The following is a 15000-nucleotide window of genomic DNA, read 5'->3' on the forward strand; positions in this document are numbered from 1 at the left end:
GTCGTGTGTGTTTGCCTTGGCTGAGGAGAGGAACAGATAGGGGAGCTGGTGCAGGTTCCCACGGGGTCAAGTTGAAGCATGGAAGGGAGATTTCTATAGGGGCCACGATATGGGGGCCGTCTCTCTCTCTCTCGTCTCTCCCATCCCCCTCTCCACTTGCCCGCTTATCAATCTGATAGACGGCAACAAATTGCACGAGGAGTGGCTTATCACGAGGAAGGAGTGGCTGATTCCGGCCTGTCGATCAGGAGCAGATGGACGAGGGCGACGGCGATCCCGAGGAGGCATGCATCGTGACGCCAAGGGCGGCCTCCTCCTCTGACGTGCATAGAGCGTGGGCGGGAGACAAGGCGATGCCGGGGATGAGTCCTTCGGTTGTCGTGGTGATATCGACGGTGAGTGACCGGCGTCGGCGGCCGATTGCCCTGCGTGTTCCGCCTCCCGCCGCGCCGCCGTCGGAGGGGAACTGCCGCCGCCGGTTGCGTAGGGAGGACATGTCGAAGACGTGTTCCTGGGGCACGGAAGAGGGGAGTGGCTGTTTGGCTGTGAAAGGGCACGCTGGAGAGGTCTTCCGCGGATTGGAAAGCGTTTTATGAATGTTTCGACGCTTTTGTTTTATGGATTGCTGTTGTGCAAAGTCGGTGAGTGGCTTGAGACGCTGTTTTGTTTCGAGAGTCGAGAGCTGCGCAATCGTGTGTAATTAATAATTTGTGGATATTGTCTTTTCGGTTCTGGCGGAAGCATAAACCCACTTCGAGGGAATTGTTTCCGTTAGTTTTACTATATTTGTTGCTGTTGCCATTGCTTTTACTACTACTACTACTACTACTGCTGCTACACTAGTTACGTAAAAGTTAATGACTAGCAATAGCAATGATAATAATGATGATGGTAATGATCATGATGATAGTAATGGCAAGGATGAATGCTGATTATGTTAATATCATCGTGATCAACATTCCGTGCTTGGAGATGCCTCGATGTACCTCCATTACCGGGCCTAATTGCACCCCCCACCACCGCTCCACCCATATCATGAGCTAATTAAGGTGGTTATAATGTATTGTGTACTTTTACTGGGCTTTCATTACGGGTAATTACGGGTCAAAGTGCCATTCGTTCCTTAATTATGGTTGCCTTTGTTTTTAGGGCGAAATGGAGGAGGGGGAGGGGGGAGGGGGTGTTCATCTGTTTTGCAGACGGGGGGGGGGGGGGCTCGATTGCTTAATTTGTCTTCTTGAAGGTCTGTTTTTATTGTTTGTGTTGTCTTTGACATGGGGTGGGGGTTGGTGTATGGAGTTTGGGTGGAGTTAGTGGAGTTAGAGGGGAGATAGGGTGGAGAAATAGATTTTGAGTGGAGAAGTGGAGTTCGAGAGGAGAGAGGGTGGAGAAATAGAATTCGAGAGTGGTATGAGTGGATTTAGAGGGGAGACAGGGTGGGGATTGTGGATTAAGCCGCGGGCCCTCTGGCGGCGAAGCGAAGCGGATCACGCCCGCGCCATGAAGTATGGTCTGCCATGTTCTCAATGGGTTTTTCTTGGGTTTATGGTCTCATGGTCTTCATTGTTGAGGAAGAATCACGGTCTTAGGTGGGTGTGTGGCTGGGAGGGGGAGGGGCGGAGGAGTCAGAGGTCAGAGGTTGAGCAGCCGAGGATGGGGAAAGGCGTGAAAGAGGTAGGGGATGGGGAGGGATTGGGGTGAAGCTGGAGCTGGAAATGGGTTATTGGGGGTTAAAGGAGGGAAGCCAAGACCGGCGGGAGGCTGTGTGATGATCGCGACGACGGTGGCGGTGCAGTTGGAAGTCGCGGCGTCGCCTTGATGACGGGGCAAGGTCTGTGGCGGCGGGAGCGAGCTTTATTCGGGGTTCGGGGTTTCGAATTATGTCGGCGCTCTGGTTCCTTTTGGCCCTTCGTCTCCTCTTATTGTCATCCGCGAGATGGATTCCGGGGAGATGAGGGGCCGGGTGGGGGGTGGGGGGTTCGCAAAGGCCGAGATCGAGAGATGAAGGAGACCGCGAGCGTCGGAGGGAGGCCGGAGAGCCCGTTTGTCTGTTGGCGCGATTAGAAGGAAGCGGCGGAGTGTCTCCCTTGGGCTGGCGGAGGGCGGGTAGGGGCGGGGTAGTGGTGGGGTGGGGTTGGGGGTTATCATGCGCTGACATGGATCATGCAATCTCCCGGGGATCAATCGACCTTTGGACGCTTTTATCAGAGATAAAATTCTTCTTCTTCTTCTTCTTCTTCTTCTTCTTCTTCTTCTTCTTCTTCTTAATGAGAAAGCGGGCCTTAAAAAAAAAAAAAAAACATCATTTCGTGACGTCTGCTTCTGCCTGAAATTCGGGACTGTCAAGCAAGACGGCGGAAGCCCAGGCGACTCGTGGAGGCTCGAGACACTAGCTTAACCAATAGCTTTCTCGAGGGTGGGAGGGAGAGTTTCCTGGCTGCGGGTGTGCGCTGGGCTAGTGGCACCGGGGAAATCTGGTCCAAGGAGCGGGTTTTGCGAGTCTGATTAGTCGGATAGGCGTGTTACTGCGCCCGGAAAACGTGATCCAATTAAAGCATGGTCGAACTGGGATCGTGGCTAGCCGGTGGGGTCCTTGTTCGTGCCTGTAATGGGGTGTTATAGAGTGCTATGCTGGGTTTTGGGTTTTTTGTTGCGAGTTCTGCCTTTTGTGGAGGAATGTTTGTATGGGTATTTGTATTTGTATTTTAGTTGGGGTATGTAGTAACCTAGGAGATGGGAGTGGAGGGGTGGGGTGGGGGGGGGGGGGTCATCTCCCTGTTTCCTTTTTGTTATCTTCGCCTCACTTTGTTTTTCCTCCTCTCCTTCCCTCATTGCTTATCTTTCTATTCCTCCCTCATTTGCTCCTCTTTCTCTCCCTCCCTCATTGCTCCTCTTGCTCTCCGTCCTTCGTTGCTTCTCTTCCTCTGCCTCCCTCATTTGCTCCTCTTTCTCTTCCTCCCTCATTTGCTTCTCTTTCTCTTCCTCCCTCATTTGCTCCTCTTTCTCTCCTTCCCTCATTTGCTCTTCTTAATCTCCCTCCCTCGTTTACTCCCCTTTCTCTTCCTCTGTCATTTGCTCCTCTTCTCCCTCCTTCGTTGCTCCTCTTACTCTTTTTCTCTTCCTCTCCTCCTGCCCCATCCGCCCCCTTTCTTCCTTAACGTCATCACTCCACCCTCAACCTCATCCGCCGTACCCTTGCACTTCCTCCCCTTCCCCTTCGTTATTTCCTCGGTGGCACCCCGTCCCTTCGCATTTTTGTGGCGACCCTCCCCCGCGCCCGTCGCTTTTCCGGCATTTCGTCCGAGGAGCACGGGCCTTATCGGGCTTGGGTGAGTTCAGGGTGCAAGCGCTCACATACATCCAATAAGTGAAATGAATGGTATGGAGATAAACATTTAAGAGAAGTATTATCCTGTTCGGGAAACCTCCGTTGTCTCTGCTGCAAGGTACGGTGGGTGAAGCAAATGAAGAGCCAAAGAGAAGAAAGGGAGGGCGGGACTAAAGATAACTAAACACACGCTTAAGATATCCATTACGAGGGAGGGCGCGGCGAGCGGGGGTGGCTGGGTGGGTGGGTGGTGGGCTCAGGGCGTGGGCGGAGTGACATGTCGAGCCATTACGGCCACACAGCCAGTAAACAAACGGTGCCACACTAAGAAGGGCGTTTTCCAGTGTGGGTTTTATGGTGGCTGTGGTGATGGAGACGCATAACAGAGAGTCGTGAGGGTGTATAGGGCTCGGGAGGGTCGTCACGCGCCGTGACACCTGCCACGCCGTATCACAACAAAGGGCACCCTGCCCGGGCACCTCCGCAGCGCTGGGGCACGGCGCGGCGGGGGTTCGCCCTCCCCGCCGCTCGCTTCCTCTCGCTCTCGCTCTGTTACTCGGTTTCCTCGTACTTTTTCTTCCGGGTCATTCTCTTCTTCACTTCTTTCTGCATCTCTGTTTTTTCCGCCGTATCATTATTCCGCTTTATCCTCCTCCTAATCATCACAATTTCATCTCATTGTGTTTCCTTAAGATAAAAAAGTAACACTCGCCAGGCCACCACCTCAACCTCCGCCCCCCCACCCCCCCTGTTCACCCCCATCCGCCCGTCCACCCCTCCTTACCCTCCTCCCCATCCGCCCGTCCACCCCTCCCTACCCTCCGCCCCCTCCCTACCCTCCGCCCCCTCCCAACCCTCCGCCCCCTCCCAACCCTCCGCCCCCTCCTCTACCCTCCTCCCCCCTCCCAACCCTCCGCCCCCTCCCAACCCTCCGCCCCCTCCCTACCCTCCTCTCCCCCTTCCCTACCCTCCTCCCCCTCCCTACCCTCCGCCCCCTCCCAACCCTCCGCCCCCTCCCTACCCTCCGCCCCCTCCCTACCCTCCGCCCCCTCGCTACCCTCCGCCCCCTCTCTACCCTCCTCCCCCTCCCCAACCCTCCTCCCCCTCCCTACCCCTCCTCCCCCTCCCTACCCTCCGCCCCCTCCCTACCCTCCGCCCCCTCCCTACCCTCCTCCCCTCCCCTACCCTCCGCCCCCTCCCTACCCTCCGCCCCCTCCCTACCCTCCACCCCCTCCCTACCCTCCGCCCTCTTCCCCGGCCCTAACGCAGTCGTAGGCGCAGGCAGGCCACGGAGGCGCCCAGAATAGTTCGCGTGGAAAGCAAGTCCTCCGTGACAGGTTACAGAGCGCTCAGGACGGATGGCCGCGTCTGGAGGGGCTGGGACTCACCCGCTGTCCGCCTGTCCGTTGTATCCGCTGTCCGTCTTTCCGTTTTATCCGCTGTCCGTCTTTCCGTTTTATCCGCTGTCCGATTTATACCGTGTCCGCCTGTCCGTTTTCAGGCGTGAACAGAAATACAAGAGCGGTTTGTTACGAAAGGGTTTCAAAGTTTTTGTTTGTGTTTGGTTGGTTTTGTTTCACACGCATGCACCCCCTATACACACACTCACACGCTCACGCACTCACTCACTATCTCACTCGCTCACTCATTCACACACACACACACACACACACACACACACACACACACACACACACACACACACACACACACACACACACACACACACACACACACACACCCCCTCCCCCCCCACCCTCCCCTACGCACACACACAGCGTTATTTGCACACATACAATTTGATGAAGAAAAATTCTCACAGTTGCACCTGGGGGCGGACCCTCGAGGCGCCCGGGTGGCTGTGATGAAGATGGTAGTGTCGGCAGGTCGTAAAAGTTTCATTAGTTGGGAACATGACGACCTCAAGGTACGGTCCTGCTGACAACCTGAGGGTTTCCGGCCACATCCCTTCTCTTTCTTTCTCTCTCTCTTTCTTTCTGTCTTTCTTTCTCTTTCTCTATATTTCTCTTTCTCTATATTTCTCTCTTTCTCTCTCTCTCTCTTTCTCTCTCTCTCTCTTTCTCTCTCTCTCTTTCTCTCGCTCTCTCTCTCTCTCTCTCTCTCTCGCTCTCTCTCTCTCTCTCTCTCTCTCTCTCTCTCTCTTTCTCTTTCTCTTTCCCTCCCTCCCTCTCCCTCTCCCTCTCCTTCCCTAGTACCCTTCTCAGTTCCATGTTCCCCCTCTACCTTTTTTTGCATTTTTGAAAAAAAATCTTCCTCCATCCTCGTCCCTGTTCCTACTCTCCTCTCTCGTCTATCTCATCCTCCTCCTCCCTTGCCAATCCTTTTTTGTGGCTCGGTAAGATTTTTAAGTAGTTTTGCATGAATTACCAACTGATTTTTTTTCCGTCGTGGCTCTTCTACCTGCCAGCCACCCTCCCCCCCCCCCCTGTACGTGAATCTTTTTCTTTTGTTATTTGTGTTGGCGATGTTTTATGTTTAGGGACGAGAGATGGGTTTGTTATTGTGATGTTGGTCGTGATAGATGCGCGAGTAGTTGCTTAATGATAATATTTTTCTTATTCGGTTATGTATTTTCTCTGTCTATCTGTCTCTGTTTCTCTGTTTCTCTCTTTCTCTCCCTTCCCCTCTCTCTCTCTCCCTCCCTCTCTTTCTTTCTCTCTCTCTCTCTTTCTTTCTCTCTCTGGCTCCCTCACTCTCTCTCTCTCTCTATCTATCTTACTCTCTCTCTCTCTTTGTTTCTCTCTCTGTCTCCCTCACTCTCTCTCTCTCTCTCTCTCTCTCTCTCTCTCTCTCTCTCTCTCTCTTCCTCTCTCTCTCTCTCTCTCTTCCTCTCTCTCTCTCTCCTTCCTCTCTCTCTCTCTCTCTCCCTTCCTCTCTCTCCCTTCCTCTCTCTCTCTCTCTCCCTTCCTCTCTCTCTCTCTCTCCCTTCCTCTCTCGCTCTCTCCCTTCCTCTCTCTCTCTCTCTCTCTCTCCCTTCCTCTCTCTCTCTCTCCCTTCCTCTCTCTCTCTCTCTCTCCCTTCCTCTCTCTCTCTCTCTCCCCCATCCTGTCTCTCTCCCTCTACCCCTACCTCTACCTCTACCTCTACCTATCCCTCTATATTTCCCTCTACTTCCCCATCTCCCTCTCCATCCTCCTCTTCCTCTCTCCCTCCCTCCCTCTTCCCCTCTATCTATCTATCGATATATCTATTTGCATGTCGAGTTAGATGGAGGTACAGCTGACGAGACCTTGACTTTGCGTGAGAGCGACAAAGTGGGGCTAATTGTCGCCGTTTCTTGCCTGCGACGTTTGTTTTGTTGGGCATCAATTCTCCTTTTAGCTTTCACTGCGCAATGTCTTGTGCGTGCGTGCGTGTCCCCCTCCTCCACCCTGCCCGCGCTTTTTGTGAATGTTCCAGAACCCTGACGCTCATCCAGGCCTCACTTCCTCCACCTCTTCGCTTTTCGCTTCTCATGTCCCTGGCTGACTTCGTTCCGTCGTAATAGCGTCCTCTTTTTGGGTGGTCGTTACAAAAGACTCGTCATAACCGCGTTCTGCTTTTCCTTTTACGTGAGGGTGTCTGTGTTTACTTCTTTTTTTTTTTTTTGTCGTGCGTCTTGTTTGGTTCGACGCTGCCTCTCGACGACGCTTCCTTTAATGCTTCCTTCCTTCGTCGTCTCTGTCTCTTATCTTCTCGTACTGCGATGGTGCCTCCCTTCGTGCCATATCTACGCTCTCTCGCCGCGCTACCCTCTTCTCCTCCTCCTTCCCCACCTCCTCCTCCTCCTCCTCGTCCTCCTACTTCTACTTCTCTTTATCCTCCTCTTTCGTCGTCGTTTACCTCTTCCTCCTCTTTCTCCTCGTCCTCCTGTATCTCCTCCTCCTCATCTTCATCATCATCATCATCTTCCTCCTGCACTCCCCCTCCTCCTCCTGCACCTCTCCATCATCCCTCTCCTCCACCTTCCTCCTCCTCCTCCTCCTGCAATCGTCTCGTTGTTCGGATCAACAGCGGAGAGGCATTGAGAGAGGTCCGCGGCCCCCTCTCCAGGCCCTCTTCAAGCACAATGGCCGCCTCGCCCTCCTCCAGGACCCCACCCAGGGATTTTCGTTTGGCCTTCCTCTCGCCATCGCTCTGGGGGATTTCTGACGTCCTGAAGGGGTCTGTGGGGTTTGTGGATGGGTCGGGGTCTGTGGAAAGGTCGGGGGTCGGGGGTTGAAGAGGTTTATGGGGTGTTGTGGGGTCTGTGTGATTGTGGGTTGGATGTGGGGTCTGTAGAATGACTGGGAGTTGGGGTTATCTGTGGGTGGCTTGGGGTCTGCGGGATTCGTGGGTGGGTTAGGAGGAGGTGGAGGAAGAGGAGGAGGTGAAGGAAAAGGAGGAGCAAGAGGAAGAGGAAGAGGAGGAGGAGGAAGAGGAAAAGGTGGAAGTGGAGGAGGAAGAGAAAGAGGAGGAGGTGGTGGTGGTTCAGGAGTTGGAGGAGGAGCAGCATCCTCGCCTCGCTTCATTACTTCTAATGTGTCCTGATGACTTGGGGGCTAATTATTGCGGCGCTAAGTGTGATTTCGTGGAAGCTGCGTGACTTGAAGCGTCCTTTCTCCCGGCGCTGTTCTGCCTTACTGACCCCGCGTTCTGTTTCTTTCCAGGTGAGGGTTCTGTCTCAGGAGAGGCGGAGGCGACGGGGCAGGCTTGTCGGTGTCCCCGTCGTCCCCGGGTCGCTCGTGGCCGTGCCAGGGGCGAGGTGAAGTCGGTTTTTTCATTTTTTTGGTTTTGTTTTTCATCTTTTATTGTCTGGTTGTTTATTTTTTTACTTTTGTTTGGTTTTATTCTATTCTTTATTTTATTTGTTTTTATTTTATTTATGTTTTTTTTTGTTAGTTGTTATTGTTCTATTTAGTTATTTTATTTTATTTCGTTATTTTGTTTTATTTATTTATTTTTATTTTTTAGTTATTTATCTTTTTTGTGGGGAGAGGGCGAAAATATATCTCTAGTAACTGAAAAAGGTTCTTGGGGAAAATGGTGTTATTGATATTAGCTTTTTTGAAACCTTGTGGATCTTTTTTATTTCATGATATGCCTCTTATAGAAATGAGATTTTTGCTAATATCTTAGGCCTAGAAACTTGTGGGTGAGAGCCAGGATATTATGCAATATTTATGAATATTTTCCTAAACAGGTTTTTTCACATTGGCTTAGATAATATCACGTGCGTTTTTTTTTGTTTTTTTTTCCTTTCTTTCTTTTTTTCTTTTTCTTTTTTTGTTATTCTGAAGTTGTATCCAAGAGGGTTTTATCCGTACTTGTGAAATTTGATATAAACCCTATTTCATTCCGAGAAATTGGGATTTTTCTCGGATAAGACAAATCCTGTGCATATCTGATAAGTTCTGTGCATGTGTGATAAGCGTTCTTCATTGAGCTTTGACCTGCTGAACCTTCTTTTATCTTTTGTTTTTCTTTTGTTTTATTTTCTCTCCTTTATTTTATTTTTTCTTGTATTTATTTATTTATATATTTATTTTTTCTTTTATTTATTTATTTTTATATATATCTTTTATTCTATTTATTTATTTATTTATTTATTTCTTCTTTTGTTTATTTATTTATATATTTATTTCTTCTTATTTATATATTTATTTTTTATTTTATTTATTTATTTATTTTTATTTATTTTTTTTCCTTCTCCATCTCTATTCAAGCCGAACTAACACGGCTGTAACGCAGAGCCGGATGTACCTCGGGCGTTTATTCGGCTTTATTCGGCTCGACGCGAAGATGGGCGGAAGGGAAACGCGGGGAGCAGCGAGCGCCCCCTTCAGTGTGTGCCAAGGCATGTGGTACGACGCACTTGTCACGCTACGGTTGTCGGGGCTTCTGCGCCACGGGAGGGGAGGTTGGGGTGGGGGTAGGGGAGAAGAGGGTGGGGGTTTGAGGGGGCGAGTGGGGGGTAGGAGAGAAGGGTGTGGGGGTTTGAGGGTGGAGTGGGGGCAGAGTGGGGGATAGGGGAGGCAGGGGTGGGGGTGGGGTTTAAAGGGGCGAGTGGGGGGTAGGAGGAGGAGGGGGTGGGGGTTTAAGGGTGGAGTGGGGGGTAGGGGAGGAGGGGGTGGGGGGATTAAGGGTGGAAAGGTGTGTAGGGATGGTAGAGGTATTAGGGGTTGGGAAGGAAATAGGGTTAGGGCATGGGGAGGGGTCCGGAGTAATTGGAGGGGAGCGGGGCAATTGGAAGGGGAGGCGAAGGGGAAAGGAGAGGGGGCGGGGCATTGGGGTAGGTTGAGGGAAGGCATATGGGCATGGGGAGGAGTGGAGTAGGCAGAAAGGAAGAGCAGGGTAGGGGAAGAGGAAGGGCAGGGGGGGGAGAGGAAGGGTAGGGGAAGGGGGGAAAGAGGAAGGGTAGGGGAAGGGGGGAAAGAGGAAGGGTAGGGGAAGGGGGGAAAGAGGAAGGGCAGGGGAAGGGGTGAAGAGGAAGGGGCAGCAGCACCCGGCTCTGATACTGCACGGGAGGGGCGGGGCAAGTCGCGATGGTAAGATACGTGTATTTATATGCATCTCCGGAGAGTCCGGGACACGAACGCCGACGTCTGTGAGTTAGCGATATTTCCGGCGAGGTGTTCGCCGCGGTGCCGGAGGGCGCGTGGCTCACCGCGACTGTGGGAGAGCATCGCGAAGGTGATTTAGCGGGTGGGAGCCGTGTGGGTGGTGGGAAGGGAGGTGTGTGCGTGCGTGTCTTTGTATGTGTCTCTGTGTATGACTGTATGTATATATAAATATATATGTATGTAGGTATGTATGTAAGGTTGTTTGTGCTAGGGAGACGGTGGGAGGCAAGAGAGACAGCGAGTGGCTGAGACCGCAAACATACAGAGAGATAAGTGGACGCAAAGAGGGATCGCACTAGCCAGCGTGTGTTCAAACGAGCGACATTGAACAGGTGAGTGACGGAGGCTGCAAGGCGCCGGCCAGTCCCACGCGAGGATGTGGTCACTCTTTACCAGACTATCATCTTGCGGCGGATGTAGCGCCGTGGTGGACCCCCCATCCCCCCCCCTTCCTTCCGTATTCCCAGGCCGGAAGTCTCACACTCAGGGTGATCTGGTGATCAGGCCGGACCGCCAGTCCAGTTCTTTCGCTGCGTTTTGCTCTCCTTTGCTGGTAATGTCGCTGGAAAAAAGACAGAGACAGTTAATTTGGAATGAAGGAAGTCAGTATGATCGCAGGGACGATTCTTTTATTTGTTTTGCTGCAAGGAGAGGCGGTCGGGCATCGCGGATGTCGCCAGCCGCGTCGGAGCCCCGAGGACCAGCTGTCGCGGCGGGAGGGCGCTCCGGTGGCCGGGAGAGAGAGCGGGATCCGCGTCCGAGCTCTGGAGACATAATAGCGACGCGACGGGGGAAGAGCACGTTTTCCGACTTAATTTCCGTGGGAGGCGTGGTAAGACGTGTAGGCGAGCGCCGCGCACGCCCTTCGGAAGGAGCGGGCGGAGGCTTTTTCTGCGGCGCCGCGTCCTGCGTGAACGCGATTGCAAGCGTCCACTCGCAAATTGCCTCGGAACTGAGGTGATTGCACGCCGGGGAACGGGTTTTTGCCTCTTGCATTACTGGCTTTTTTCTGCTTGAGACTTGCCGTGCAGGAACAAAGCTCCTGAATAATTACAGGCACTCGATGCCATTCAAACCCGCATTTCTAACATCCCGAGTTCGCATTGCCGTTAGTGAGGCTCAGAGTAGGCGGCGCGCTCACCCTGCTCCGTGACAGCCTATTCCACACGACAAATACGAACATCAGAGTCATCGATCTACCCTTCGTAAACAATAGTACATGGACCAGAACCGCACTGGGGATCAATAAAGAGGATCAGATGCTGAGCAATGAATACTACGTCCTTTATTTCGGCACATGCGGAGTCGCGTCCCGTAAATCACACCCCATTACAGACGCGTATTATTTAGCATTCACTAAAAGCCATTCACACAAAAAAACCCGGCGTATTAGCGTAATTCTTAAGGCCAGCGTCGCGCGTCGGTGTCGTTTTGCCGCAGTTATAAATCGGCTTTCCGTGACGACGACAACACGCAGGTGGTCGCCACGGCCCGCCCTCGCCCGCCCCAGAGTCCGGCTGGAAGGGGCGGTGGACGGAAGAGGTCGGGAGGCGGATAAGTGGATCGGCTGTTGGGATCGCTCGTCGTCGTGCACGTGGCTTGACATTTCGAGAAGAAGCAATTACGGGGGTGATTGAATCGTTGGAGTGGAGCCGCGGTCGTTGTCCTTTATTTAAGAAGGGTGTTGCAATAAGCGGGAGAAACTGTGACGTCGAGAGCTCCCTCGTGACCTCCTGCTCCGAGTGTGAGAGATGTTATCAGCAGGTGTTCGTAATGAGCAAGGTGAGGGAGACGGGTTTGGAACCACCTGTGCACCGATCCCTACCTGGGCCTTCAGGTTGCACGGCCGCGGGACTGGCTGCTGACTCACCCTTGCATGCCTCCCTTCGCTGCTCCTCCCGGTCAGCCTTGCCCACCTGTCCACCCACCGCACCTGCCCATCTACCCCCGCCTGCCCACCCCTTCCCCTGTCCACCTACCCCACCTCTCCACCCACCCTGTTTGTCCACCTACTCCGCCTTCCCACCCTTCCCCTGTCCACCCACCCCTCCTGCCCACCCTTCCCACCTGTCCACCCACCCCGCCCATCCCTCCGCTCCCCCCGCCCCTCCTCCACCCCCGCCCGCGCACCCCTCGTTCACCAAATGCACCATATCCTCTCGCGCACACTCGCCCCCCTCGCGATATCCCTCTCCAAGCACTCGGTCTCCTTCGGTCCAGGTTTCCCCTTTTGCGTGCTGGGCCTTTCGTAATCATGCACACACACACACTGCTACACACGCACGCACGCACGCACGCAGTCGCTTGCTCATTCTCTCACCCGGTCTAATTCTTATTTGGTCTTGCACTCACTCACTCTTTCTTGCTCTGTTTTGGTTGTGTATTTTCTCTCTGTCTATCTGTTTTTGTCTCTCTTTCTTTCTCTCTTCTCTCTCTCTCTCTCTCTCTCTCTCTCTCTCTCTCTCTCTCTCTCTCTCTCTCTCTCTCTCTCTCTCTCTCTCTCTCTCTCTCTCTCTCTTCTCTCTTCTCTCTCTCTCTTCTCTCTCTCTCTTCTCTCTGTCTCTTCTTTCTTTCTCTCTCTCTCTCTCTCTCTCTCTCTCTCTCTCTCTCTCTCTCTCTCTCTCTCTCTCTCTCTCTCTCTCTCTCTCTCTCTCTCTCTCTCTCTCTCTCTCACCCACTCACTCACTCTGTCTGTCTGTCTATCTGTCTATCTATCTATCTATCTTCAATATATTCTAGTGACACCGTTCCTACTTATTTTGTTAAGTACCAGTTATTCCGTATTTCGAAAGGTCTTTGCAATAGTGACACCGTGTATGGCAACACTTCCCTCGCAAGAGGCGGGTGCCTGGTGGGGGGGGGGATTGCACCATAGGCTTGCGCTTTTGGCCTTCGCGAACGGCTGTTTAATTTCTCGCCTGCCGTTCAGGGAACCGCTAGGCATGTGTTGTCTCTAATGGCCCTGGCAATGTGTTTGTTGTGACTAGAAGCCCTTTGTGTTTGCGGGTGGGACTCCTTTGTGGTGGTGCGCGCATGTGCCTGTGTTCGGAGTATGTTTTTTTTTACTCATTTGCAAGCATAAGTAAACGGTTGCACATGTATAAGCTGCATGCGCATTCACTCGCATTCACGTATCTTTAACTTGTTCAATTATGCATGCGTTCGCTTTATCACTCGCTCACTCACTCATTTACTCACTCGTACTCACTCACTCATTTACTCACTCTCGTACTCACTCACTCATTTACTCACTCTCGTACTCACTCACTCACTCACTCTCGTACTCACTCGCTCACTCACTCATTTACTCACTCTTGTACTCACGTTCACGTACACGCCCCTCCCTCCACATAAGCAAAACGCTCACATAATTACAGCTTGCACGCGTAACTCCTCCTCGCACGGTCAGCCGCTTTGACACCAGCAATGCGGCAGTCCTGTAGCATTTGATGAATTATGCCAGCGGTCCGTGCAGGGGGGTGGGGGCGGGAGGGAGGGGGTGTTGATTGGCCAGCGAACGGTGCAACGGAGGGAGTCTGAGGGGGGGAGGGGGGGGGGAGGAGGGGGCGGCATGGGCGGCCGAGTAGGAAGCGGGGCAGATGTGTGTTGATGATGAAGTGCCAGCTGGTGGCTGCTGTCCGTTGGGCGCCCGTTGGGTGGCAGGGAAGCGCGGATTCAGGGCACACCCAGGAGAGGGCCACTTTCAGCTCGCGTGTGTTGAGGCGAGAGTGAAATGAACTCTTTATTTGGTTTTGTATAATGAATTGTGAGCCCGCACAGGGACTTAATAAGTAAGGGTGAGGATAACCTAAGTTACCTCATCCTTTTGAGATGTAATCTTACTTTTGTCTCAATAAACGTGTCAAAGTCAAAAAAAGTAAAACTGAAACTTTGAAAAACTGTGGAACTGTGAGTGTCCTTTGATGGTATTTAGATTAATCGCAAAAAGAACCCCAAGCGCCAACTCGCCATGACAACAGCGACCTATAACGCAGTAAGCGCTCGCGATAGACGTCATGCAACGGCGGATCAAGCCCGCCGTAAGTAGATCAAGGGACCATTAAGCGCCTGGAAACGGAAGGAACAGCGCTTTATTCACGGACGCCATTGAACCATAACAGTACCTGTATGTCCAGCGTCTCGTCGCACTTCCGCCGGACTTGATGACGTGTGAAAGAGGGGGGGGCGGGGGGGCGGGGGCAGCGTGGAGTGAAAGGTCGGGAGGTCAAGAGAGCAATCGGATTTGGAGCGAGAACGGGATTACCTCTCGGCTCGGCACAGGCACGCAGTCATACTTTCCACGCGAGTGCCACGACTGGGGGGGAGGAGGGGGGGGGGCGTGTCGGGATGGACGTGCGAGTGCGGGGAGTGCCACTGGGGGAGGGCGATGATTTTCGGGGACGTGTCTGGGGATCGTGATTTTTAATTTTTTTATTTATTTTTTTTCTATTATTTTTTTTTTAATGGAAAGTTTGCCGCTCGCAAGTCAGTTCGGGAATGTGAAGAAATGCACGTCGGGTGTCGAATTTCATGCCGATGATTACGTAAATAAGACGAATGGCAAATTAAAGCGGAGAGGACGGAAACGCGCCAGCGGATTCCCAGCCATTCTCCCCAGACCGGGTTTGTAGCGAGGACGCAGATTCGACTCTGTCATGCCCGTTGATTGAAGACGTTCCCGGTAAGGGCGCGGCGGCCATGGTGAGGGCGCAGGTGTAGGCCAGGTAAATCAGGAAGAGGGGAGAGAGGGAGACAAGGACAGAGAGACAGAGTGTAGACATACAGACATGTAAAATTACAAACAAAAGAGAGACGAGTGCAGCAGGCAGGCATGACATAGGCAGAGATGTAGAGAGAGAGAGAGAGAGAGAGAGAGAGAGAGAGAGAGAGAGAGAGAGAAACAGAAACAGAAACAGAAACAGAAACAGGGACAGTGACAGGGACAGAGGAAGAAATGATGACGAGGAGGTCGCGGTGACAGCTCCATCCGCCGGGGAGCGACGGGAGGCGGGCCGCAGGTACTAAGGACGCTACCTTGTCCGCGATGGAGATGTCATGTCCTGTCGCGGT

The 15000-nt window shown here is 52.8% G+C and overlaps 1 protein-coding gene across 5 annotated transcripts in view; it reads left to right on the top strand.

Moving 5' to 3' along the window:
• corn (microtubule-binding protein cornetto) overlaps positions 1 to 15000 on the top strand; it is a 223939-nt gene that overhangs the window by 161252 nt on the left and 47687 nt on the right. Inside the window, exon 3 of one of the 5 annotated variants that reach the window (XM_070143658.1) lies at positions 7978 to 8067. The exons of the other annotated variants lie outside the window; for them this stretch is intronic. The gene's annotated coding sequence lies outside the window, so the exon portion shown is untranslated. The remainder of the gene's footprint in view (positions 1 to 7977; positions 8068 to 15000) is intronic. 5 annotated transcript variants of the gene reach the window in all.

The sequence above is a fragment of the Penaeus vannamei genome, chromosome 31, assembly GCF_042767895.1.
Source record: "Penaeus vannamei isolate JL-2024 chromosome 31, ASM4276789v1, whole genome shotgun sequence".
NCBI lineage: Eukaryota > Metazoa > Arthropoda > Malacostraca > Decapoda > Penaeidae > Penaeus > Penaeus vannamei.